The 27,925-nt window shown below is 49.2% G+C and overlaps 1 long non-coding RNA gene across 2 annotated transcripts in view; it reads left to right on the top strand.

The window, feature by feature from the left end:
- The window catches only part of LOC117803433, a 228,368-nt gene that overhangs the window by 28,642 nt on the left and 171,801 nt on the right, over positions 1-27,925 (top strand). The window contains exon 3 of one of the 2 annotated variants that reach the window (XR_004627292.1): positions 959-1,445. The exons of the other annotated variant lie outside the window; for it this stretch is intronic. This is a non-coding gene — a long non-coding RNA (uncharacterized LOC117803433). Of the gene's footprint in view, positions 1-958; positions 1,446-27,925 lie in introns of those variants that run through there. 2 annotated transcript variants of the gene reach the window in all.

Below are 27,925 nucleotides of genomic sequence, written 5' to 3'. Positions count from 1 at the left end.
CTGTCTCTTCTCTCTGTCAAATAAATAAATAAAATCTTTAAAAAAAAAAAAAAAAAGAAACATGACTGAATACCTACCATGCTCGAGGCACTGGGTTCTCTCCTGCGGTAAAGCTGTTGGGCCACACAGACAGTACGTCCCTTGGTCATGGTGAGGGTGTTGGCTGGGCCAGCTCTCTGGAGAATGTGGCTTGTGAGAATGTGCTAGCAGGAAAGGAGTAGAGTTGAGTCCATCTTTGGCACCTTCTTGGAAGATGGGAGATGGGAGCTTTAGCCGTTGTGCTTTCAGTGAATCCAGCATTTTCCCCCTCATCTATCAATAGATGGTCTTGTTTTTGCTGAGGAGGTGAATGTTCCCTCCGAAGACTGCTCAGAGTAAATGCTCAGAGTTTTCTGCTTGTGGGCAGTATGGCTTTCCCAAGGTGCTCTGATAAACTTCCCCTGCCTCTATCGCCTCTTTGTACACGACGTCCAGACCCTGAGCCAGAGAGCCTGTGGGCCGCTAGGTGCATGAGGCCGCCAACCCTCGCCTACCTCTTGCCACAGAAGCCCAGCTAGGAACAGCACTAAGATACCCATCGCTATTGGGAAGACGGGAGCCAGGGTGGGCCAAGATGGCAGATGGCTTAGAGTGGCATGCTGTTTTCAGGCCCTTCTACCTTGGTCACTGGTGCCATTCGAAGCTGCTGGGTACTGTTTTTAGCTTGGCTCTCCATGGGCTTGAGGAGGGAGCTTTTGTGGTCACTCAGGAATGCAGGGTATTTTTAGCGAAGAGATTCTGCTTCCTGCATGTGCGTTGTCTTCTAATTACAGGCACAGTAGAGGAGAGCTGGCCACTAAACACTTGGGAGACAGGTTGGAATTCAGAGAAAAAGGAAGGGGGCGGGAATGTATAATCAGGACCCTTCGGTCCCATGGGATTTAAAAAAAAAATATGCCGTCTCTTCATTCCTCCTCAGAATGCTGCCCAGGTGAATCAAGAGGTAGGCTCCAGGAAGGATGGAAGGGTGGGACAGAAAGTGCCCTGCGGTTGAAGAACTGCCTCCCAGGACCTCCGAAGCCATGGAAACCACATCTATTGAGCCTGATCAAAAGAGAACAAGTGGTAGTGAGATGAACACTCATTGAAACTTTTATCTTGAGCTTAAAATCAATTTGTAGTTATTTCTGTTGTAATTAATTCACAAGAAAGAACGAGCAAACGAATGTTGGACCATCCACGTATGCATTCAGGCCAGAGCGACACAAAATCTTTACAGCGGCTACAGATCAGCTAGCTGAACCCAGTCCCTGACTTCTCTTCCTGACATCCCCACCTCTGTGTCTTTAGAGATGGGGAATCTGAAGCCCGGAGTGGTTAAGGGACTTGCTCAAGGTCATACGAGTTAGCAGCAGCCTTGGGACTGGAACCCAGGTGTCCTGACACCAAATCGCCTGTTTTCTATATTGTTTCTATGTGGCCTATGTTTATTATATTGTTGGAAATCTCTCTGTTGTCTACCCTCTGTTCTTATTTTAATGAAAAAATTAAATAAGAGCTTAAAAACTACCGGATAGAGAGGTAAGCAGGGGTCTTGGAATTATGAGAAATTTTTAGCTTCTTTCTGGGCTACTTTTGTTTGGCTTCCTCTGTTCAGTGTAGCTCCCATTTCCTGATCACCTAAGATACCAGAGGCCCTGTGCTGGGTATAGCCACGTAGATTATTTTGTGAACTCAGTGGCCTTTGAGGGAAACATCAGACCCATCTTTTCAAATCTGAATACTGAGATACAGAGGGGTTAAATGATTTACTCAAGATCAAATAACCGACAAGCGACAGAGGCAGAAATAAAAGCCAGGTCTATTTGCCACAAAGACCAGCGCTCTTTTGCTGACCCCAGCTGTTTTCACAGTATCAGCAAGCTGGTGTTTTTTTTCTGTGTTTTGGACACGACGGTGGGCCCTCTGCTTGGTGGAATGTGCTATCTATGTTCACTTGCAATGTGGACTCCCATGAAAATGTTGGAGGAGATGTAGCCTGTCCTTTCTCACTCCTACATCACTAATCAATGAAATGTTGCCTCCTCCCAAACCCCCCAAGAAGTCTTTCTGAAGGGAGCCCAGATTGTGGAGACCCTTCCTTCCTGGGACCCTTGGCTTTCCTTTACAGCTGCTACCAGCTTCCCTGGGTTCTTACCCTTGTTCCGGAGCTCTTTGTGCGTGTGTTTTGTTTTTTTTCAGTGAGTTTAAAATAATACAATTTAGTATAATTGAGTGACTGTTTATTGAATGCCTCCCAAGGAGCTAGGAGCTGGGTCACAGAGGTGGCTCTGTGATCGCATGACAGGACTGGGCCCTGAGCCACTCATTTATTCTCTTAACAAGCACAGTGCCAGGCAGCCTCAAGTTGCAAACAGTCTAGTAGGGGGAAATGTAAGTACACAAGGTAACCCAAACATCCCAGACGCCTCCAGCTTTGCGAGCCAAGGGGGCTTAGCAAGACCCAGTCCTACGTCGTCCACTGGTGTCTTCAAGTCTCCAGGAGCTAGCTCCCTGCCTTGCCTTGACGTCTTGAGACAAAGTGGGCATCTACATGAGGCTGTGTCTCTCACCCTTCACTCACTGTGTGAAGATTTCAATATCCCATTTGGAAAACTAAGGATACCGGAGGTCCTAAAATGATAGGAATGAGAACTGGGAATCTTATTTTCTCAGGGAGTGAGGTTCTCAGGTTGGATGGGAGGAGGAAAATCATAACCTTACCATCCCATTGAGATGACATGACCGGCCATCGTAGGCCATGTGTGAAGCAACATCTGATTGAATATTAACGCGTGCGGCTGAGTTTAGAGAAAGCAGTGGTCGGTAAGGGCCAGGATCATCAGAGAGGATTTGAAGGTGAAACCACATGCCCAAAGCCACCTGTGAAATGACTGGTGTCAAAAAATGGCACTCAAGATCTCCCATTCCTTCTCCCTGGGCTTTCCCCTCTCAAGTGACACAAGTGGAAAACAAATGGGGTGTTTAGTTTACACCCCTACTTTATTCAGCTCCTTTCAGGCCACACCAAGTTTCTGTTTCAACAAAGCCTCCAAAGGGGCGACTGCAGATTCCCTCTTGTTCTGCCCTAAAACAACGGGATGGGGACAGGTCGTGCCAGAGTGTGGTGGAGGCTGCCTGCCCTGCCCCAAAGGCACAAACGCTGCCTTTCAAGTCCCGGGTTAGTAACTGGATCCTCCCTTCCGGGCTCTCTGTGGGATGGAACCAGGCGGGAAAGTGAGGGCGGAGGAGGTCGTGGCCGTTTTGGCCTCTTCAGGGTGTGTGGAAAAGGGTTCGTTCTTCGCTGGGAAAGAAATGTGCCCTTTTGCTGCTGCCTGTGATTTCGCTCTGTGCATCCCTACCCTGGGCAGGGCCACCTGCGCGGCCACCAGCCCTCAGGCCGGCTTGCGAAGAATGGGAATGTGGGGGAGAAAAATCCTTCTGCGAGGCAACAGGACTTTCTCGGGGTTCCCTGGCTTGGGGCCGCTGAGCCCGTCATTGACATCTCCAAGTCACAAAATGTCGGATGGGAGCCGTTGTCCTTGGAAAGAAGGGAAATTGGCACTTGGTCCTGGTCCATGGCAGGGATCCTGAAAGGTTTCCTGTTTAACGCTTTATTTGCATTCAAAAAAGAAAATCGCCCGCATCTGGGAACTGGAGAGGGCCCAGCTTGCGGGGCTCCTGGTGCTGGAGCCTCCACCCCGCACCAAACCCGCGCCTCGACAGCAGCCATTTTCAACACGGTCCTTGTGTTTGCTTGGCAAAACCTGGGATTAGAAAAACAAAAGGTTTTCCTGCCAGATTCCATTAATTTCAGCAGCAGCAGTAGTGGCAGCAATCTGGTTCTCTCGGATGCATGTTTGACGAGAGTGGCCAGCAGTGGGGTTTGGGGGTCTTGTGGGGTCTCTTTCAGTGAAAGTGTAGGCTCTCCCTGCCCGTATTTTCTCTTCCATCAGCACATGTGGCCAGACAGGATGACGGGCAAATGAGCTGGCCACGTACCCCACACAGGAGGGAGGATGGGGAGCCCTGAGAGGGGGCAAGGATGTGGAAGAAAGGGACAGTGAGGGGTCTTCTCTGGCCCAGCCAGGGGAGGGGTCAAGGGTCACCCCTCACCTGCTGGAACTGGAGGGCGTCCAAGGGGCCTGGTGCTGGAATGTGAGGCCAAAGGATAAGTCCCGAGGTGTCTGCTCTCAGGGGTTGCAGCACACGGCCTGCCAAACAGGAGCTGCCTCCTGACAAAGGGCCACGTGGACAGAGGGGGGGCTGGAGACACACAGCGAGCAGCAGTGGGCTGGGGAATTTCCACTGCTTCCATGGGGAGGTTGGCTTGTGTGTGTGACCTGCCTGGAATTTTTTAGGAGTCCTGTAAGAGGACTGCAGATGCCTCCCTCAGGGGTAGGTACGGTCCTAAAAGCTGGTCCTGCAGTCGGATGATGAGAGAGACAGAGGGCTCTTGGCTCAGTTATTTTTCAGTTGTATTTTTTCCCTCTCCTTCTCTGAGATTTTATAATCTGGGAAGACACGTGATGGAATAGGGAGGATCACTGAACAGGTGACCAGCAGAGTGCGCTCACTAGATGGTCACTGGCCTTCCCCAGGAAGTCAGAGGAAGGGTGGATGGTGGCCCCAGGGGAGCTGGAACCGCTCACATGTAAAGAGCAACTTACCCCCCGGAAGAGAAGGCACCTTGGATTAGATCACGTCCCTGAATTCTGGTTAATCGCAGCTCTTCTATATGGACTGCAAGCTTCCAAGGGGTTATTTAAAAACAAATAGCAACAGCGACACCCCACCCTCCATCTCCCTGCAAATATCTCACAGTCCTCTTACAGAGCGCTCGGTCATTCTGATGGTACTGACTTAGTGTTGGTGATAGAGCAGCTTGGCTTGCTGAGTCCTTGCGGTGCTGCCTTGCCCTGGCCACATTTAGTCCTCTGTCATTCCTAAGAAGGCGTGATCATCTTCATTTTACTAATGAGAAACCAGACTTGAAGCCCTTAACTTACCTAAATGAAGCTGGGACTTTAATACAGGTTTGTTTACCTGCAAGTTCTGGCTGGAACCTCCAACCCCCAAGGGGGAAAGTCTCAACACTGAGGCTCCATTGCTTACCCAGTTGAGGGAGAAAGGAGTGGGCATCTCGGTCCCCATTGTCCTGCCCTCAGGCCTGTCATCCTACATGTGGCCTCAACCTACTGAATGTCACATTGCTGCTTGAAGTTGCAGACTGCTTCTGGATTCCTCACCTTGTCTGGGGGCTTCTGGGATATAGATTTCTTGTGCGTGTGGAGGGGTGGGTGTGCGTGCGTGCGTGTGTGTGTGTGTGTTGTGTGTTTTTTCATAAGCATGGGAAAGAGGGAAGAGGGAGAAGGGGAGGGAGATGGAGAGGCAGGGGGAGAGGAAGGAGACTTCTCAGGAAGGCAAGCCTCCAGATTCCTTGGAGAAGATCTACAAGGAGAAAGAAAGCAGTGTGAAGATGGGTGGGACGATGGAAAGGAGCCTATTTGTGGCATTTGTCCAACATTGCTCTCATCCCTCTCCAATGCCTTGATACGCTCTGGGGCACCAGGCAAAGTGTGGGATTTCTGCTCCCTGGCATCGTCCAGGTGCGCAGGACATGCCTGACGAGTGCTGCTTGAATTGAAAGCAGTGAAGTTTGGCTCACTGGAATAGAAGCTCTATGAAGCAAGGGATAGGTCGGTTTTATTCATAGCTTATATCTGGCCCTTAGGGTAGTGCCTGGCACATAGTAGGTGCATAATAAAAACCTACCGAATGCCTCCCACAACTACAGACCTATTACCCCACCAGTGACCTGCATCCAAGTGTCCTCGAGAACTTCCCCTCTGCTGGCAGCACAGGGAGACGCCTAGGGCATCCATTCTCTGTCCGGACAACATGAGAGTCTGCTGGGCTTTTTCTTTTCTTTTTTTTTTTTTAAACTAAATTTAAACTTTAAATTTCCCAAATGTAACCATGAGCATGCTGGGTGAAAATGGTTGGTGGGAAGCTGAAGATTAAAGTCACACTCTCTAGTCGGGATGCCAGGAAAGACTGGTGGCCCAGGGTAGACTGACATGATGTAGGACCTCACACCCTTTTCCTGCTGATGGGCAAGGTTGGTGGCATAGCCCCATATCCTCATGGATGTTTCCATTCACTGTCTCATCTTCCAATACCTGTCCACATGGCTGGGCTATAGCACCCAGTGATGTCATCAAATATGAATCTAGGTGTTGCTGTGCAAGCATTTTGTAGATGTGGCTAACATCTGTCAGCAGTTGACTCTAAGTGAACAGAATGACTCTTGAAAATGTGACTGGGGCTCATCTGATCAGTTGAAGCCCTTAAGAGCCAAAATTGAGGTTTCTCTGAGGAATAGAAATTCTGCCCCAAGACAGCAGCATCTATCACCTCCCAAGCTTTCTGTTGCTAGCCCGACTTGCGCATTTCAGACTCGCCTGCCCTGGGGAGTTTGGAGTTGCCAGTTCCCATAACTGCATGAACCAATTCCTTGAAATACTCTCTTGACTCACACACACACACACACACACACCCACGCACGAATGCCTTCTACTGTTTCTGTTTCTCTGGAGGACTGGACCACATGGGTCTTTTACGTAGGTTCTATTAAATCATAAATTCCTGATCCTATAGGGAGGGGTTATATTATCATTGCTCAATAATTACATTTATTGGGCAAGGCAGTGTGATAAGCTCTGTGATAAAGGGGTGATCTGCACTGAGCTATCTACACAGAGAGTCAAAAGAGGAAAGAGCATGGCTTTTTCTCAAGGGACTTGAATTACAGTCGAGACTCCTATTCTTTGTATCTCCCTTCCATAGCCTTCATACTGTCACTGAGAGGGTCTCTGTGTGCCCAAGAGGTGAAGAGTTCGTCCTCTGTGGCACAGAAACTTCCTAGAGCAGGTTGAGGAAGTGGAAGTCTGAGGGAGTGATGATGTCAGGGCACACGTGGATGGACTGTTCTCACATTTGCCTTCTGTTTTCAGTTCAACTCAATTGCACACGCTTATTAGCACCTCACTGAACGAGTCTCACTCTTGTCCTCTGAAAGTTCCCACAGCTGACTAGAAGGCAAAGTATGTTCTGCCGATGCCATGCAGAGCACGCAGAACGTGAAGGGACACAAGGAGGGGGCATTGTGCTGAGGGTGAGGGCAGGTACCATTTTAATGGACTTTGAATGGCGACTAACCTTCGGCCAGAGGGGCAAAGGCAGGGGGTTCCGTGCCTGAGAGAGGAAACAGGGAAAGGCACAGCATAGAAAAAATCAGGAGGTATGTCCAGACACCTTTGAAAGTAGGTTTAATATTCAACTTAGCTGGTGTATGGGTTGAAAGAAAAGAAGGAACACCAAATAGGATGTGGACTTGAACAGGAAAAGAACTGAATTTTTAAGTTCAGATTTGGGATCCTATACAGAGCAGAATGATAAAGCTTTGAGAACGGGTGCTATTTCCCACCTCAGGTCGATGTGTTACATGGTTCCAGCATGGTTAGTGTGTGCTTCATATTTTAGGGGTGGGGTAGGACATCTGAGAAACAGAGAAGGTACAGTCAGAGGTCTAAGGGGTCTATAGTCATACAGGGATGGTAGATTTGTACGTGTAACATTCATTCAAGAAACTTTCATGCAGTCTCTGCCATGCTTCAGAAACTGTTGAAGGATATAAAATTGAATTTAGGCATGGTCCTGCCTTTGAGGGGTTTACAGTCTGGTGGGAGAATACAGAAAGCTAAATTACTCCTTGTACAGCAGTGTTTAAGTGCTGTGATGGAGAAATCATGCTGGTGATTCTGGAGTCCAGAGGACTGACTTGAGGGGGTAGGAAAGAAAGGGTCTCTAGAGGAGTGTGTTTGTTTTTCAATGGCAGCAGAGGGGGAGAGACTAAAGCCAGAGACTAAGGACAGGTGGACGGAATGTGGCCTCTAAGAGGGGGGAGGGGTGGAATCCAGAGCCAGGTGGAAGGATCTGCCCTGGACAGAAAGAGGGATGCTTCTGTCAGGGAAACAGAAGGAAAGAGGAGAGGGCAGGTTATGGTGTAGACAGGTTCATGGTGAGGAGGCAGCTGAGGTGACGTGTGCCCTAGGGTCTCAGCATGTTTAGTGAAGGAGGCAAGGCTGAGGTGGAGTAAGGAGGACGGTGGCCGAGGGGGGGATTTGAGGTGAGAGAAGACCCAGAAAGGTGGATGAAGAGGAGAGAGAGAAAGGACTTGGCGGCAGGGTTGAGACTGGAGACCCCAGATTCATGGAGACTCTGGGTGTGTGGTTTCCTCTGGTGGCTCTCAGCAGCCTGGCTGTGGAGCAGAGGACTTTGATGGATCCAGAATTAGGATCCCGGGTCAGGGAAATGGACCTCAAGGATCACGAGGTGTTGATCAGAAAAGGAAAGATGTGAAGCTAGACGGATGCTGGTACATGGAGAGAAATTTAGCTTGTCATTGACGGAAGTGTCCATGAGATGAAAAAAAAAAAACAAACCCAAACCCACATACATTGAAGGAAAGAGAGATAAGAAATACGAGGATGTAGCGTGAAGGGTTGTCCTTCTGACTGTGAAGGCTCCCCGGGGGATTGCAGGACCAGCATGGAGAGGAAGACAGCCGGATAGATGAGGGGGAGTGACCATGAGGTCAGAGCACGTGACCCCCTCCCTCTCCTCCTGCTGAGTGCCGTCATCCCCTGACCTCCAGTCCTGCCCCCCTCATCTACCTGCCACTTAGCGTGGCCCCGTCTGTGGAAAGCACACGATGGTGAGGCCAGATTTCAGCGGGCCCAGCCAAGTGGCAGAGGGGAGTCAACTGAGGAGGAAGGTCAAGGAGTGAGTCTGGCAGACGTGAGGGCTCATCTGGCCGAGAGGGAGGCGCTGCGGTGGGAAGGTGTATCTAAATTGCTGCAGGCCCCCCTAGAGGTTGGAGCCCCTTTTCTCGTGTGGGACAGTGGCCTGCCGGGGTTTTGCTGGAAGTTGGAGAGAATATTACAAAGGCTGCTGGGTGCCTTCATGGGGCTGGGACTTGCCTGCACGGAGGGGTTGTTGTGGTCTGATGGAGTCAGGCTGGGAGACGCTGGGGCTCTCAGTGCCTGCTGACCTTGGCCAAGGTCGTTCCTGAGCCACGAGGGAGGATGAAAGTGGCTTGTGCCTTGATGGAAGTGGTGGACACTCCCGGGCATCCAGGCTGGGAGAGGTTGGCCCCAAGTGACTGGGCGAATTGGTTGATAACACAGCCGACCTTCGAGGTGGTCTTTCATCATCTGCCGAAGTGGGTGGCACAGGTGAAACGTACAGCAGGCTGTCAGGCTGAAATGGTCCAAGATGAGTGCTGGGGGAGCTGGGCCATTACTAATGGGTGCATTTCTGTGTTTCTACTGGGGGAGGTGGAAGCTGGCTGAGCTCAGCAGGGGGTGGTGTTTCTGAGAGACCCAAGACCCGTCGAGTGAAAGGGCCACTCAGTCCCCTGTTTGGCTCCTGGCAGCTGCACCGATGGGCCTGGGCTGAGAGGGTGTGGCGGGCATCTTCAGGGGATAGCAATAAGCTTGGCGAGTTGGTGACTCAACAGACTGGCCCAGTCTGTCATGTTGGCCTCCTTGCAGGTTTGGGGTGTTCAGAAGTCTTATTGTTCAACCCCAGTGTTCCCACATGTTTTCATAGCAGGCACAGGATGGCTGCTAAAATCAAACACCCCTGGAAACCTTGGTAGGTGGAATGATGGGCCTGGACAGCTCCCCATGATTTTGTCTGCATCATTGGTTCCCACTGAGACTAGTTGAGTCCCCTTTGTTTGTGCCTGGCAGGCCATGATGGGACATTCCTATCTATCAGGGAAGCCCTCATTAAGTTCTGTCTGCAGAAGCTAATTCTATTCTAGGCTACACTTCCTTAGATCTGCAGAGCAGATGGGAGATGGGATGGGATTGGGGTATGGGCAGGAGAGAGGGAAGACTGCACAATTATGGTAAAAAGGAAGGAGGGAGAAGATGCCTCATGCCCTTTCTTTGATGAGGACACTGAGTCTGATAAAGCCTAACCTAGGGAAGCAGAGGGATGAGTTGCAGCTCCTGGCCCCCTTCCATCCTGTTATTCCTCTGCCCCCAAGTGACCCATTCCCTCTCTACAGTGGTGTCTCAATATCCTAATATGTTTCTTATTTGGGGCCACGTCCCACACCATGCAGAGGTCCCTGCTTCCCCCTTCAGAAGCTGAGGTGGGGCAGGTATGCTCTGTTCTGTTCCCTGAAATCTGGGCAACGTGCAGGTGATGTGGTCTTGGACAACTGGATCCTTCCATCTACCTGATACTGGAAGCAATGAGGGTCCTGCAGGGACAATGTGTGTCCAGTGACAGGCGAGGTACCTGGGGCCATAGACCAGACTGTGACTGGGAGTAGGCTGGCTGCCCGTCAGCTCCCTGGCCTCCTTGTTCTGTCTGTTGGCTGCTTTTCTGGTTTTCCTATCACCTTTATGAGCTCTCAATTATCCTTCTAATAAATCTCTTTTCTACTGAAGTTGGAGTTGCTTTCTGTTGTTGGCAACTGAGAATCTTGACTGAGAAGCAGTCCCCTGGAACCCACAGTGCACTTTCTGCCTTTTCTTGAATTCAGAAGCCCTTGGTGCATGCTGCTTTTTGAATTGGATTTATGAATCTTGTCCTCCTATGGTATAAGCTCCTTGGGAGAAGGGATCATGTTAATTTTTCCTTTCCCAAGAGTACCTATCTCATTTTGTTTGCTCTGTAAATATTTACTGAATAATGGACAAATGGAGGACTATGTAGCTAAGTGTGTGTATTAGCTATCTACTGAGGCACAATGAATACCCCAGAACTTAGTGGCTTAAACTAGCAATAAACATTTATTATCTCACACAGTTTCTAGGAGTTAGGAATTTGGAGTTGTCTAGTTGGGTGTTTATCTCCTATGGTTTCAGTTAAGATGTTGGGTGGGACTGCTGTCTTCTGAAAACTGGACTGCATCTGGCCAGTCTAGCACCAGGATAGTTCACTTAGATGGCTGGCAAGTCAGTGTTGGTCGTTGGCAGGAGCCCTTTGTTTCTATCCATGTGAACCTCTTCATCGGGATACCTGAGTATCTTTACAACATGGCAACAGACTCCCCTAAAGCAAATGAACCACGACAGAACAAAGCAGAAGTTGCACTATCTTTTATGATCTAGCTTCAGAAGTCACACTCCTTTATTTCCACGATATCCTATTGGCTACGCAGTGTGGGAAGGAAATATACAAGGGTGTGACTACCAGGAGGTGAGAATCATTAACAACCTCTTGGGGGCTCTCTATTGCCACACGGCTCACAAAGACAGCTGGGAATGGATTTTCAGGGTCGGGTTTTACCTTAGGCAGGTACTTTAGAGATCACAGAGGAAGCTAAAAATGATGTTGGCCTTCCTGTCCTCTCAGGTTAGTCTTGCCCAGGGGCCTTCACGTTCAGTTTCCTGATGTGGTGAGTGGAGCCCATCTTATGATGCCCTGGGATCCACGCTCTGATCTTCACAGGCCTGGAGGTGGGGGGGGGTGCAGTGGGGCTTCACTTAGAGGGACCTCACCCAAGGCCTCTTGTTCCCCATCATTTACTCCTCTTGTGGTGATTGCTCTGTTCTGCTCTAGGAAGGGGGAGTTGTTGAGTAGCGTCCTTTTAAAATTCATGTCAACCTGGAACTTCGGAAGGTGACCTTCCTTGGAAATAGGATCATTAAAGTGTGGAGTCAGGTAAGAACATGCTGGATTAGGGTGGGCCCTAATTCCTGTGAAAGCGTTCTTCAAAGAGATAGAGAAAGACATAAGGGGACACAGAGAAGGAGGCGACATGAAGAAGGAGGCAGAGGTCAGAGTGTTGTATCTACCAGCCAATCGACACCTCTCCTTCAGAGCCTCCAGAGGGAAGCCATCCCACGGACACCTTGCTTTTAGACTCCTGGCCTCCTGCACTGTGTGAGATGGAATTCCTGTTGTTTCAGCCACCGAGGTTGGGGTGATTTGTTACAGTAGTCCCTACGGTGGCCTCTAAGTGTCTAAGAGAAAGGTGGAGTTGCATGTCTTTGACTTTAAATTGAAAGCTGGAAATGATGAAGTTTAGTGAGGAAGGCATGTCGAAAGCTGAGATGGGCCAAACACTAGGCCTCTTGTGCCAAACAGCCAAGTTGTGAACACAAAGGAGACGTTCTTGAAGGAAATTAAAAGTGCTGCTCCAGTGAGCACACAAATGATAAAAAGGGAAACAGCCTATTTGCTGATGTGGAGAAAATTTGAGCGGTGTGGATGGGAGATCCAAACAGCCACAAACTTCCCTGAAGCCAAAGCCCCATTCAGAGCAAGGCCTTAACTCTCCTCAATTCTCTACAGCCTGAGAGAGGCGAGGAGGCTGCAGAAGAAAAGTCTGAAGCTAGCAGAGGTTGGTTCATGAGGTCTAGGGAGAGAAGCCGTCTCTGTAACATAACAGTGCGAGGCGAAGCAGCAGGTGCTGGTGGAGAAGCTGCAGCAAGTCATCCAGAAGATCGAGCTAAGATCATTCCTGAAGGTGGGCACACTAAATAACAGATTTTCAATGTACACGAAACCACCTCCTTTTGGAAGAAGATGCCATCTAGGACTTCTGTAGCCACAGAAGAGAAGTCTATGCCAGGCTTCAAAGCTTCAAAGGACAAGCTGACTCTCTTGTTAAGGGCTAACCCAGTTGGTGACTTTAAGTTGAAGCCAATGCTGATTTAGCATTCTAAAAATCCTAGGGCCTTTAGGAATTATGCTAAATCTACTCTGCCTGTGCTCTAGAAATGGAACAACAGAGCCTGGATGACAGCACATATGTTTACTGAATACTTGAAGCCCACTATTGATACCTAATGTTCAGAAAAGAAGATTCCCTTCAAAAGATTATTGATGATTGACAATGCACCTGGTCACCCAAGAGCTCTGCTGGAGATGTACATGGGATTAATGTTGTTTTCATGCCTGCGAACACAACATCCATTCTGCAGCCCGTGGATCAAGGAGTCATTCTGTCTTTCAAGCCGTCTCATTTAAGAATTACATTTCATGGGGCGCCTGGGTGGCTCAGTCGTTAAGCGTCTGTCTTTGGCTCAGGGCGTGATCCTAGAGTTCTGGGATCGAGCCCCATGTCAGGCTCTTCCGCTGGGAGCCTGCTTCTTTCTCTCCCACTCCTCCTGCTTGTGTTCCCTCTCTCACTGGCTGTCTCTCTCTCTGTCAAATGAATAAATAAAATCTTAAAAAAAAAAAGAATTACATTTCATAAGGATATAGCTGCCATAGACAGTGATTCCTCCGAAGACTCTGGGCAAGAATCCTCTGGAAAGGATTCATCATTCTAGATGCCATTAAGAACATTTGTGATTCATCAGAAGAGGTCCCCAAATGTCAACATGAACAACAGTTTGGAAGAAGTTGATCCCACCCCTCGTGGATGACTTTGAGGGGATTAGGACCTCAGTGGATGAAGTTACTGCAGATGTGGTGGACATAGCAAGAGAACCAGATAAGCAGAGGAGCCTGAAGATGGGACTGAACGGCTACAATCTCATGACCAAACTTGAACAGATAAGGAGCTGCTTCTTATGGAGGCGCAAAGAAAGTGGTTTCTTAAGATGGAATTTATTCCTGGTGAAGATGCTGTGAAGACTGTCGAAATGACAACCAAGTCTTTAAAATATTACATAAAGTTAGTTGATAAAACAACGGCAGGGTTGGAGAGGATTGACTCCAATTTTGAAAGAAATTCTACTATGGGTAAAATGCTGTTAATCAGCATAGCATGTTACAGAAATCATTCAATCAATTTAGCGAATTTCATTATTTTCTTATTTTAAGAAATGGCCACAGCCACCCCAGCCTTCAGCAACCACCACCCTGATCCGTCAGCAGCCATCAACATCAAGAAAATACCCTTCACCAGCAAAAAGATTATGACTCTGAAAGCTCAGATGATGGTTAGTATTTTTTACCAATATTCTTAAATTAAGATGTGCACATGGGTTTTTCAGACATAACGCTACTGCACACTTACTAGACTACAGTATTGTGTACACATAACTTCCATAGGCGCTGGGAAACCAAGAAAAGTCATTTGACTCACTTTACTGTGATACTCACTTTATTGTGGTGGTCTGGAACCAAACCTGCAATATCTCCGTGATAAGCATGTATAAATCTTTGAAAGCCTCACCCTGGCTCAGAATGCATAATTGGAAGCAGGAGTCAGGTTTGGGTAGTACTCTGGGGGAAGGGGGGGTCTTTCTTCGTAACCTGGAAAACCTCAGGACAGTTTCCTGTCCAGCTTTATTGAGCAGTCCTTCTGCCGCCTTCCCACACCCAATGGTGCTCTGTCCATCATGGACCCTGGGATTGCTGACATCTTGGGCTGGGGTGGGACCAGAGATTCAAACTGGCTTGCTCCATCTGGAAAGGTAGAGTGATCAAATAAGACCTGTTCTATCCAATAGCCCATTCATGGACTTAATCGACAGCTAGTTGATTGATTGATTAATTAACTACATTATTAATTCAAGGATGACCATGCGCAAACACCGTGTGGTTATTTCTTGCCTCTTCTCTAGAGTTTCTTCCTACACTGCACCTAGGAATCAAATGCTTTTTAAAAAACTGAAGCCCCTCCATGAGGTACAAAGAATTTGCTATACTAATCCATACCAACTTAATCATGCTATTATTAGGGCTCTAATGGATTTTTCCTCAACTGGGTATTTGCATTTAAAAAGTGAGATCTGGAAAACTCAGTCATTGCTCTCTGGCGCTTGTGTTGTAATCAAAGTAAGGCTTCCCCTGTCCTACAGCTCATCCCAGAGCATTGATTCTGCCTGAATCTGTTGATGACAAGCTAAGAGAGTGGACTTCTCTGTGCCATCTCTGGTGGGATAGGGCTGGTGCTGGAGACAGGAGAAATGGAGGGAACCCTTTCTGCCTTTGGGCAGCTTCATTCCCAGTGGTGGAGGGGAAGGTTGGATGTGGGGGTAGCTTAGCCCAGGGCCTCCTCCTTGGGGTGGAGTTGACCTTGAGAAGAGCAGTGGCATCTACCATCCTTTCCTCTGGGGCTCTTTAGTGCCAATCTGAACAGTCTGGAAATGGAATCTCTGGGACCCCTCCCCATCACTATTATAATAATAAACTCCAGGATTGTAGCCGCGGAGCCTCAGGCTTCAGGAATGCAGCCTGTAATTACCTCGCTTCTAAATGCTCCTGGTAATGGATGATGAGACCTCGTGCATCAGACCAGTTAAATTGCTGTGCGACTCGGCCACAATTTAACTTGGCAGACAACACACTCCAACTTGGCAATGAAGAGAACGTGAACTATTTGGGAACTGTTAACTTTTAGAACAACCTGGAAAGTGCCAGGGAAGTCTCTGGAAGGGAGAAGTGAAGTCAGTGAAGTCTTGGACCATGAGCTGATTATCCATGACCATTTTCCCTTTACGGCTCACCTGGTCCCACATCGTGGCGAATATAGTTTGCAGGGATGACCTGGGTCCTCCAATGGGATCACACTCACCGTACCAGGCACTCTGCTGGATGCTGGGGATAAAGGACCCAGGTCTCAGTCCCCCAGGAATTTCTCTGCTTCATGGGCTGCAGTGGGATCCATTCTGTAGAGATACAAACCGAGGATCAGGGGTTTCATGGTGATTGTGTAAGCTTGCTTGGAGTGGGAGGGATGATGGAAGGTGTTAGAGGAAGGGTGACGGTGTCTGATTTGGCCACTGAAGCATGCCCAGGTTTTGGGCAGGCGGAGGGGAAAAGTTAGGGCATGCCACAGGTGCTAGGCTAGCTGGGGAAAGGAGGCTGGGAGGAGCATCGTGGGCCATGAGGTGAGTGGGCAGGTACGACGGGAGGGAGAAAAGGAGAGGGTGGCACTGTTTCCCATAAGCTGGGGCCGGGTATGAAGCCAGATGCATCCCCTTTCCCAGGGGAATGTACTGGTGCAGACCCCATGGGTCCCAGTCCAGCCAATCCCTGGGGTCGCGCCTCAGCTGAGACGGCACATAGGCGGCTTAAGCCCTGGTCCCACACATTGGGCGCGTGGCCAGGGTCAGCTCAGTGCTCACACAGTAGTGCTGCAGACCAGCTGGACGGCTCCAGAACTCCCAGGCACTGTCCCTCCGCTCCCCTCCTGTCATGTCCTTGAACTGACTGGGGTGTGTGTGTGCTCATTCCTACCCCTGGTGCACTCCTCTCCTCTCCTCCCCACGGCCCTTTGAGAGCTTATGTTCTGAAAGGGTCAGCCCCAGCTCCAGAGAACCTGACCTTGGGGCGAAGACCTGGTGGCAGGGAGGCTCGTGGGCAGACTGCAGCTGGCCCCGCGCAGGTCTGGGGCACGGTGCTCCCTGGGGCCCGTTCTGTCTGCTGGGAACGGAGATGAGATGTGGCATTTCCCATCACCCTGGGGATGGGCAGCTGTCCCTGCTGGAGGGACCGCGGGGCTCCCACCGACCTCCCCTCGACTGTCTTTTCCTCTTTCATTCATCAGGCCCCGACTGCTTCCAGAGCTCCTTATACATTTGTTACGAATCTTTATTTCCAGATTAGCCACCGTGCACACAAAATGGAGCGTCCCTGATTTGAGAGCAAAAACAGTGATTACTAGATTGGTTCTGTCTCGCCGAATGTGGAGGAACAAACAATGCCACACAATTTTAGTTTGTATAGCGTCTTTCAAACCACGCAATGCCCCGGGCACAGCGCGGAGTTGCTGTAAATAATACAATCGCCGAGATAAACATTCTAAACATCTTTGCATCGAGCTTCGTTTCATCCTGCCTCACTGGGCCAGGGAGGCTGGAAGGAGAGATGGGGTGGGCGCAACCTGCAGACCCTGGGGAAAAGCCAACAGGGATGTGGCTGGAGGGGCTGTGGCAAAAGGGTGCCAGTGGGAACGTGGTCAGGAATGGCTGCATTCGCGTGAGGTCAGGAAGGGGAGCACAGAGGTGGGAGAGCTGGGCACAGGGTGGTCCCAGAGAGGCAGCGGGTGCCCAAACAAAGTAGGCCCCCCTCTCCCAGGGCACCCCTCTGCCGTGGACAGGACTGGGGAAAGGCAGGGAGAAGACCGACAAGGGGGGTTGTTCTTTTGTGGAGGTCTCTAGGGTATCATAGGACAAATAGCGGGTAGTCAAGGCTAGGGCTGTTTTACTTACATCACTTTGCTGTGTGACTCGATTTTGTCTCCCTGACCCTTGGCTTTTCCAAGAGGGAGTGCTATGGGTCATTACATTTCCCTCCAGGCCTGATGGCCTCTGAGTCATTGCTTCTGTGGCCCCCACACACCCACCCCCCGGGCCCCACCCCACTTGTGAAACCATGAAGGGCTCTGTAATTGCCCTCTGACTGAGGAGAAGGGCTGCAGCTCCCTCCCAGCAGTTTCACAGGAGGAAAGCATCCACGCCACTCCTGGGCCAGCTCTGGAGAAGCGGTTGGGGGGCCTGAGCACGTAGACCTTGCTTGAATCAGTCCGCCTCTGAACCTTCCTGTGCGGCCTTGTGCAAAAGACAGCCTGATTCTCCATTTTGCCAGTTTCGAATAGGCATAAAGACACCTGGTTATGGTTCTGGTGAGGGGACCTGAAATAATACGAACCAGGCACCCGTGTATGGTCCAGCAACACAGCGAATGCACTAGAAATGGTGGCTCTTATTAACATTTGGAGAGGGCGATTTCATCCATGGAGAGGGAACACGCTTTGCCCTGCCCTGCGGGGAGCAGCTGGGGACCCAGGGGAAGTTGCAGGGCTGTGAGGACAGGAGGCCACACACCCTGCCCTGTGGGACCCTGCCCGCCCCAGCGCGGGCTGCATCTGGGATGGGCTCCTGGAGCTCGCTCTCATTTTCCAGTTGCTGGAGTTTTGTTCATCAGTTCCTCCTAATTTGGGTGAAGTTCGCCATATGGAGAGCAGGGAACAGTGTTAAAAAAGCTTTCACACATAGATAGCGCAGCGCTTTCTCTGCTAAATGAGGACTGTCTTCCCCAGCGCAGATTTCACACGCCGATCTCCGGGGTGTTGAGTTCCCTCGTCAACAGGGGTGGAGTTGTTGAGGCTCTTGGAGCCATTGTCTCTGGCCGGCAGGGTCCTGTTCCCACCCCAGGAGAAATCCCATCTTCTTTTTCCTCCCTGGGGGTGAGGGTTTTCCAGCCCGCTCAGGTGAACCGACTGTGCTTCCAAGAACCGTGAGCATGCTGGGCTCCCCCCCACCTGCCGCAGGCAGCCGGGCTGCCAGGCCCTGCACGCTGGGGTCTCCCGGGGGATCCCTCTGGATGCTGCTCTCGTTTCACGTCTGGAAGGGAGCTGGGCTGTTCTGAATTGAGCCCAAGCCCCCAGTTCCCCAACCCACAGTGCATTCTCCAGAACTTTCTCTCCCAGCCAAGACATCTGCCGCAGTGTGACTCCTCACCCCTTCCCCCACCACTACTTCTTCCTGGCCTGACGGCACCTGTTTGCCTATTTTAGTTGTTGAGAATAAATCTCTTCGTTTGTCTCCTGGAGGCTGGAACTCGCTGTCCGTCACCTCCAAAGGCGGCACCCTTCCTGCAGTGCTCCTTAGGGCTCTCCCTCAGCCAACAGGACTGTCCTCACACTGCCCAGCTTTACCTACCTGGGTGAGGCTGTGGTTGGGGTGGGGTGGCAGTGGGCAACTTGTTTGGCCTCAACTCCTTCCTTAGTGATCAAAATGATAGCGGTATTCAGCCATTTAGTGAGTACTTACTGTGCATTAGTTCCTATATTTTATGATCTTATTTCCTACTTACAATAACCAGGCAAGATCTGTGTGATTACTGGACTCGAAAGAGGAGGAACCTGAGACTCAGAGAGGTTAAGTGACTGGCAGAAATTTGCACAGCTTGTTAGTGGTGGAGCTGATGTTCAAATCCTGATCTACTGACCCTACATCTTGTGCAGTTTCCGTTAGCCTGGTCCCCTCTCCCTTGCCTTACGGCTCACGTCTTGTTGCATCCAAAGATACCCCACGCTTGGGTCAGGACAAAAACTGCACAGAAATCAGTTGAGGACTGAAACTTAAGGACTAGGGGAAGAGAGTTAGCATTTTCCCAGGTTGGCTGGCTTTGTGGAATGGGGGCCTGTGTTAGGAGAGAAGTGAGCGTCTATGACTTTGTTCTAGTGGAACTCTGCCACCCACATGGGTTTGGCTCTCCTTGGGACCCTGGTCCAGCACTGCAGGGTCTGACTTTGCCACCCTGTGGGAGGAAGAGGAGCTTGAAATTGTTTTTGAGATGTTGTCATTGATTTTCTTTAATGCACAATAACATTTCCATTCACACATGGGCTTAGTTGAGGGGGACAAAAGAAAAGATTTGACACAAATTTAGGGGGCTAGGTGGAGCTCAGGGAGGGAGCCTGAGTGCCTTGTCGATTGCTCTTCAATTTATCGGTATTTTCCTGGAGTTCCTTTGCAAAGCCCTCTGCTTAATCTTGCTGCTGGGTAGGGGATTGGAAGAGGGGACGTGGCTTCCCGCTTGCCTTGGCTTCCAGACCATTTTAGGCCGACAGCTCTGCCCTGCTCCAGAGCTGTCTTGTTTTTCTCAGACAGCATATGGCTTTCAGGTTAGAGTTCTAGGTCCCCAAAAGAAGAAAGTAGGAGACAGGGGTCCAGCTTGCGCCCCTCTGTGGGCACAGGGCCTGGTACAGAACCTTTGTACGACAGCACTGGTGCTCTTACATCTGTAATTCACAAGGGAAACAGTCCTATGCTGTGAAACAGCAGCGGGGATGGCTGATAAAGTTCTAGCAATGCTTACCAGCGAGATGAAAATAAAAATTGAAGAAAAATATCATGGATCATGTTCGTAGGGAGGGCTGTCTCGAGGGGCGCCTGGGTGGCTCATCGGTTGAGTGTCCAACTCTTGGTTTCAGCTCAGGTCATGATCTCAGGGTCCTGGGATCCAGCCCTGTGTCAGCGGGGAGTCTCCTTGAGGATTCTCTCCCTCTCCCTCTGCCCCTCCCCGCCGTGCTTTTTCTCTCTCAAATAAATAAATAAATCTTTAAAAAAAAAAAAAGAGGGGTGTCTCCAATGGGTGAGGAGGGCAGAGAATAGCAAGAGAGGAAAATGGGGATTCCCAGCTCTCTGTTCCCTGTCCCCCTTCTCTTGAAGGCTGCTAGGCATTCCAGGGTCTCTAGGTGAATTTTTTCTAAAACCTCAAAAGAGCCACCTTCCCAATTTTCCTTGGTTGGCTCCTGTCTCAATTGCTGAGACTGCCGTCATGAAGTACCAGAAACTGGGTGGCTTAGGAAAACATTTATCCTTTCGCAGTTCTGGAGGCTAGAAGTTTGAGATCACGGTGTCAGCAGGGCTCTCCCCGCTCCAAAGGTGCTAGGGAAGGATGTGGTCCATGTCTCTCTCCAGCTCCTGGAAGTTCCTGGGCATGTGAAGCATAACTCCAATCTTCACCTGGTGTTCTCGCTGTGTGTGTGTCTGTCTCTTGTCCAAATTTCCTCTTTTTATAAGGACACCAGTCATATTTGATTGGTGCCCAGCCTCATATCCTGTCTTAACTTGATTACCTCTATAGGGAAGCTATCTCCAAAGAAGGTCACATTTTGAAGTACTGTGGGTTAGGACTCCAACATACCTCTTTCGGGGCACAATGAGACCCTAGTAGCCCTTCTCTTCCCCAGACCTGTTTTTCTGAGTTAACTGTCCCTTAAATTTGAATGAGACTTTACAGTCTGTGAACTACTAGCATAGTGAGAAACACACGGGCTAGAAATTCATAAAGGTCTGTGTTCAAACCCTGGTGTTCCCATGTACTAGCTACATGGCTGTGGAACACCCATCAGTTTCTTCACCATGGTTCTTCACTGGAAATTGGTGGTAAAATTTCTAGTTTATTGGGAGGTTTGATGAGCTGAAGGGCTTGGTATGTCGCCTGACACAGGGGACAGTGCTGGACAGATGGAGGCCACAACATCCGCCCCATTTGCCGATGAGGACACTGAGGCTCAGACGATCCAATCTAGAGACAGCTCGACAGCCATGTTTGCAGACTCTGGAGCCCCCTCCCCGCAAAGCCCCCCCTTTGGCTTCATGCCTTGTGTGGTTATGGTACTCGCCTCACCGTATTGCATTTACTATGTATGTATTTTTAACCTGTCTTCTTCCCTTGCTAGAGTCCAAGTTCCTTGAGGATTGTGACTCACCTGATACATTTTTCTTTTGTATTTGCTTTTTTAATGGTAGTAAAATATACATAACATCAATTTGACCATTTTCTCCATTTTTAAGTGTGCCGTTTGGTGGCACTAAATATATCTAACATTATCATGGAACCATCACCACCATCCATCTCCAGAATGTTTTTATCTTCCCAAACTGAAACTCTGGACCCATTAAACACTAACTCTCCATTTCCCCCTCCCCGCCAGCCCTCCTCTGTGAATTTCACCACTCTAGAAACCTCATGTAAGTGGAATCATTCAATATTTGTCCTTTTGGGTCTGGCTTTTTTCACTTAGCATAAGGTTTTCAAGGTTCACCCTTGTTGTAGCATATATCAGAATTTCCTTCCTTTTGAAGGCTGGGTAAGATTCCATTGTATGTATAGACCACATTTATCCATTCATCCATTGATAGACATCACAGGTGTTTCTGTCTTTTGGCTGTGGTGAATAGTGTTGCTATGAACACAGGTGTGCAAGTATCTCTTCAAGTCTCTGCTAGCCATTCTTTTGGGCACCTACCCAGAAAGAGAATTACTGGATCCAACCCCATTCACTTCCATATTCTCAGGGTTGATTATAGTACCAATAGAACCTAATACTTAATAAATATTTCTTGACTGACTATATTGAGGAATGAATGATTGAATGAGTAATTGAGAAGTGAATGAAGCAAGGAACAGAAACCTGGCAAAGAAAGAGGGGTCGTTTTAACAGTGAGAGGATGCAGATGAAGCCGGGGACCAGACCGGGGAGGGGGAGAAGGGCATGGTCGGAATTCACAGGAACTATCCAATGCATCTTCTGTTCTGGCTTGGTGCTGCTATGGTAAGGATTCAACCAAGACACTTGCCTAATACTTTTCTCAGAGTATTCTTTCCGAAGTATGAAAGTACCAATAGGTCTGTGCTCTCGATTGGTACCCATAGGCTGTGGTGTGAGACATACTGGAGAGTGGTCTGGAATTTCAGACTTGCAGAAGGCAGCTTCTAGGCCTCACCACAGACACATCAGGAGTCTCATCGGCAAGGAAAACCTATGGTGTCTTCCAGCATCTACCCCTAGGAGCTCTCCAGACCCGGCTCCTGGTTTGGGGAGCCGTGCTTTGCCTTGCACAACCAGCTCCACGAACTGCCCGTGTGACCCGCTCCTTTTCCAACTGACATGAATGTCATGCAGCTGAATGTGACTTTATTTGTTTTTCTTTTGTTCAGAGCTGAGGACAAGCTGCCCATCTTCCTCCTAGCCCTGGATACTGGGAGGCTGTGATTGGCAGTGGCCCAGGATGAAAGACAAATGTGCCTCAGGTAGCGGATCTGCCAGAAAAATTCTGGCTGGTCTGAGCTCATCTCGCCCCCATTCTTGATGGCAGGAGTTTTGAATTTCTCTGGGCAACTCCCTCCTCTCATCCCTCAAGCAGCCCCCAAGAAACTCAAATCCCAGGGGCAGCAGCGTTGGATCCGAAGGATTCTTCTTCTCTTGTCAGCTTGTCGCTCAGATTTGGCCACCAGATTGACAAGGAGAGTCCCCAGGAGGGTGGCGTGGGGGGGTGAGGAGGGGGACCGGGTGGCAGGATGGCAACTGCAGACGGCTTAGCCAAGGCTTCCTGCTCTAAACGTTATTTAAAAACCCCATATCTCACTGACCTTCTCTTTCTAAATAAATAAATAAGAAGCCAGGGAAAGGAAGGACATCTTTTCCACCTCAGACCTCTGTGCGATGCAAATGAAAGCCAAGGCCCTTGTGGAGGCCCAGTTGCTGTTCCTATTTTGCTGTTAAAAGTGGGAGAGCTGATGGGGGAGCCCCAGGGGGCTGGGGGCTGGGGAGGCAGCCCAAAGGAGAGCAGAGGGGAGGAGGGGGCACAGGCTGGGTGAATAGCAAACTCAAGAGCTCTTCTGCACAACGAGATTAGCGCGATGTGAGCATTTCCATGCCAAGGTGCTAACGCAATAATACACACGAGTTTGCCAACTTTTCAAATTGAATGTATTTGATTATTTGCTTTTAATTAGTGTGAGTTTTGGAGTATGTACAGGATTGTCAGGGATACACGCAAAGCCTCCTACAGCCCATGAAGCCTCCCCTCGGTAAAGACGGTCCGGGATTGTTCTTTTTTAGCTGTGGAGAATGAGATTTAACAGCTCTGTTAAATGTTTTAGCCCATTTCCATTGTGCCTCTGTTTCAACCTATTGGCAAGACCAATTGAAGTGAGAAAATAAACCTCTTATCTGATTTGAATGCTGAGAGCTGCTCCTAAGAAGAATTTTCCTGCCCAACTTTGGCTTTCCACGAACATCCTTGTTTTGTTTTGTGTGTTCTTTCCTTTTGCTTCCCAGAGTTGCCCATTCTGCTGACTTTTTCTCCCCTCCTCCCCTCNAAAGTGACTGGGGGTGGGGGAAGGAGAGGAGAAGAAATTTGTTTATATAACAGAAGCGTTCGGAGAGCCTTTCTATCCGCCCAAGGCTGATGATCCCGGTCTGGAGTCTCTCCACAGGGTGGGCTCTGCTCAGGACAATTCTCGAAACTGTGCTGCGTGGGGGACAAGGAGGCCATGGAGAGGCTGGGCTCACCTGGCCCGTGAGGGACCAAGTGGGGCTTAGCGTCGGTCCTTGTGCTCCCTCTGCACCCTGGGGGATGGTACCATCTGGGCTAAGCTACCAGCTCCCCCACTTTCCACGTTGCTGGTGTTTTTTTTTTTTTTTTAAATTTTATTTATTTATTTGACAGAGATAGAGACAGCCAGCGAGAGNAACACAAGCAGGCGGAGTGGGAGAGGAAGAAGCAGGCTCATAGCGGAGGAGCCTGATGTGGGGCTCCGATCCCATAACGCCGGGATCACGCCCTGAGCCGAAGGCAGACGCTTAACCGCTGTGCCACCCAGGCGCCCCTCCACGTTGCTGGTGTTTTCACCAGGATTCCCCATCGGGAGTTGTGCAGGCAGTGATCCTTTACAAAGACAAAGCACGTCCTTCTCGAGGCCCCAACTTCAAGAAGCGGGAGGAGGTGGAGAACTCAGTGCTTGCTAAAGAGGACAGGAAGGATGGGGCGTGAGGAGGCGCTTTCCCCCGGCACCCCTTTCCTCCCAGCCTCCTCAGGCCCATCACTCGGTTTGCCTCTGCCCCAGGGCACTGGGGACGTGGGCAGAGGCTGCAGCCCGCCCCGGCATGGCCAGCCACTTCGTCCCTTCCTGCTCCCAGCTCACATCGCTGTCCCAGCGACTCACCAGGACCACAGGAGCCGCCATGTCGCAGGGAAGCAAGACCCCTCATACACATTCTGAGGATGGCCGCCCGCTCACCCATTACCTACACAATCTCTCAGTTACATTAAAAAAAAAAAATCTTTCCCCCCCTCAACAATAGAGAGGAACAAATGGTTGACAAATAACAACAGCAGCAGCTCTCCAACAAAAGCACGCAATTATTACAATTATACTATCCTTGATTAGGCTGCCATGCATTGCATTTCAATGTAATTGATGTTGTAGGTTGACACATCGGACACCAAATATTCTCGCCTGTCCCTTCTCTCTTTTGTTTCAGAAGCTGATTTGCATTTTCTATGCTTTTAGTAATGAAGACTTAGCACTTTTCCTCCATTAGAAAAAAAAAGAGAGATACAATAATCTGCAACTCGGCACTTGTTTAAGGATTCTGACCCTCGAAAATACCACTTTGCTTCACACATTAGCTGCTTACAAAGAAGGAAGCTAATGTATCATCTAATTGGGCAAACCACTGCATCTGATTTCTCTCAATCAGACTATTAGCTTCGTAATTACCCATCTGCCTCGTGTGGAAAAACGGCAAGGCGCACACCCAGCTAATAACGTTCTCAAGAGCACTCCACCACAATGAGAGGAGGCAACGTGGAGGGATACGGTCTCTAACCATTTCGGTGCCAAGGTGGCCACACAATGCAGGGGGGCCCTGCCAACCTTCCCCCTCCTGAATGCGTTTCATTATTTGTCTTTCATTAGTTGGAGTTTTGGGGGTCTGTTCGGGACCGCGGTCACTGGTGGCCGTGGGGAGGAGGCAGGAGGGTGACCAGCGTGAAGGCAAGGAGGAGGCTTCGCGTGGCCCCTTGTGGGAGACACTTGAGGGAGGAAGGCCGCCTGGCTCCACACGGTGTCCTCATAGGGAATACAGACTCCCCCCGGGCCGGAGCAGTGTTCCACTTCTCTTTCTGTTCTTTTTCTTCTTCTGGTGTTAGAGTGCCCCCCTTTCCCTGTGAAGATGCACCCTTTGGATGCCCGCCACGGCTCACCTGGGGAGGAAGACATCGGGAAGGGACTTGGGACCTCCTGATGTGTGCGTGTAGGCTGAGTTGCACAGGGACATCTCTAACTGGCGGATTCTTCTGGCTCATGTTCACTTTTGTCTGGTATCACGTTCTGCACACCTTGTCGTTTGGTTCCGGGGCGCTGCGGGTCTGGAGAGTGTGTGACCTTGGGCAAGTTGCGGGATGCCTCCTTTCCCCCTGCTCCCTGACCCGGGAGAGGAGGCGGGGCCAGCTTGGGACCTCAAGGACTTCAGTGGTTGGCATGTGGGTGTGTTTGGGGGAGCAGGTGGGGCCACTTTTGAAGCCAACTGCAGTGAGTGAGTGGGGCTCCCTGCCCCCACAATTAGAGTAGCTCAGCTATTTTTTATATATTCTTCTAGGAGAATTTTACTTGAATGAAGTGTTCCAGCTCAAAATCTTGACACCAACTGGTCACACATGAGACCAACTGGTCCGGCTAAGAATGTCTCCTGACTTAACGTCTCTTGAAAAACTCAGTAAACTGTGCCTGGGTCAATACTGACATTCATCATTTAACAGTTGGTTGATTTAGAGGTTAGGTAACAGAGGTTAGCATATAAAAATGGAGCCATTTGAGCTTGACACGGTGATGAATTTTGCTTTTATGTATTTTTTTTTTGTTTAATTATGATAGGATTTTGAAGACTCGCTGATAGCTAATACTGAAGCATTGGGTTGAGAACAGAAATTTGCATATGCATTGTAACACTTGAGAACATTTTTCTATATACCTACTATGTGTGTGTTATGGTGAGAGGCCTTGTAGATAATATTTATATTGGGCATAGTCCCTGCTTAGTGGAGATATGAGTGGTAAATAAAAGATAAGTTTGTGCCTTACACAAGTAAGAGACAGAGTGTCAGGATTCTTCTGATCATGCTAAATGCCTCATCAAGCTGGCCAAGACTTTCCACGGTGGGCATGACACATTCATTCCTAAGCCCACCTCAACCTGATTATTCCCATCTCTTGTGCTCAGGCTTTTAACGGTCAGTTCTGTTGAACTTCACAATATCCCATGGAAAGAGTTTGGTTAATCTGTGATATCTTTCCTATTCTATGTGTAGGAAATTAGGGAACTCAAGAACCACAAGGATCTCTTAGGGTAGAGGAATTTTGTGAAAGATGCTATCACTGAGTCATATAGAATCTTATTTGTAAGGATCTTCTAAAAATTCTTTCCGGGTATCTGTTTAAAGAAAGGGTCAGCTTCCTATGAACTATATATACAGCCTGTATTTTATAACTGATCATTTTTTCCTCTTTGCTTGGGCTACTAGGAAGCTCGAAGGTCAAATTTTTAGCCTCTCTCCATTGGCTTAATAAGACCAGATGCCATGTTTTGTGTGTGCATACCCCTAAAACTTTATTATTTTTTATCTCTTTACAATCATATTCTTCCTTTGTTTTCACTTGTGCAAATATTTCTCTGACATGCTTTTATATTATATGCATTTTTGTACAATACCTCAATACTTGGTGGGAAAACGTTCTGGGAGAAACGGAGACCAGAGAGGTTAAGTAATTTGTCTAAGTTTCACAGGAATGAATGAAGTCAAGAAATCTTTCTTGTGCCCAGAGCAGGGCTTCCCAGATGTTTTGATGTTAGCTATGAAATCTGCTAAAATTAGTTTACCTTGTGATTGATTTAATTTCTCTTTGGCGAAATTCACACAATTTCTCAGCCTCTGTTGCAGCTTTCTTACTCTTCCCTGAAAGTCTGGGATGCTAAGCATCCCTGAAGCCACACCCAGGGACAGAGCTAAGTGAAAAGATGGTCTCATTCAGTTCCCCACCAGCACTTCCGGCATCCTCGAGCCTTCTCCTTAGGGCTCTCAGCCCGAGAAGTCAGTGTGTGCCACAGACCCCAGGACCGAGGTGAGAAGGGAGTTTAGGGAGGGAGCTCAGAAGTGAGCTCAGAAGAGCAGAGAATACGCTACCTCCTCACAGACCACGTTACGAGAAATTCGGCCACCTGTGGAATGTGCTGCCTGGGACATGCTCTCATTTGTCCCTAAAGGAGAATCATCTGCTTGGCAATGACGTGGTTTTTTTTACTTGCCTTTAAGCATTCCCCACTATTCTCCAGAGCGACGGAGGTCTGTTCTCAAAGGACTCCCCCAGGGGCGGAGGTTCCATAGTTTGGCAATTCCTAACCTTTTTGGAGTGGAGACATCCTATCGACTGTTTTTTCACACTGCCGTTTCTCTCCCTACATTTTTACTGAAAAATGTCATGTGATTTATTGACCTTTTTTTTTTTCTTTAAAAAGTATGATTCTTTTGAGAATTTGGTTATTATCTCCTCTTCCCTGCCAACATACGCGTGGGGAAAACCCGACACGTGGGGCAGGTAACTCACATAGTAACTCTTA

This window comes from Ailuropoda melanoleuca, chromosome 8, assembly GCF_002007445.2.
Source record: "Ailuropoda melanoleuca isolate Jingjing chromosome 8, ASM200744v2, whole genome shotgun sequence".
NCBI lineage: Eukaryota > Metazoa > Chordata > Mammalia > Carnivora > Ursidae > Ailuropoda > Ailuropoda melanoleuca.
Note: the sequence above shows the minus strand (reverse complement) of the source record. Positions and strands in the feature narration are given on the sequence as shown.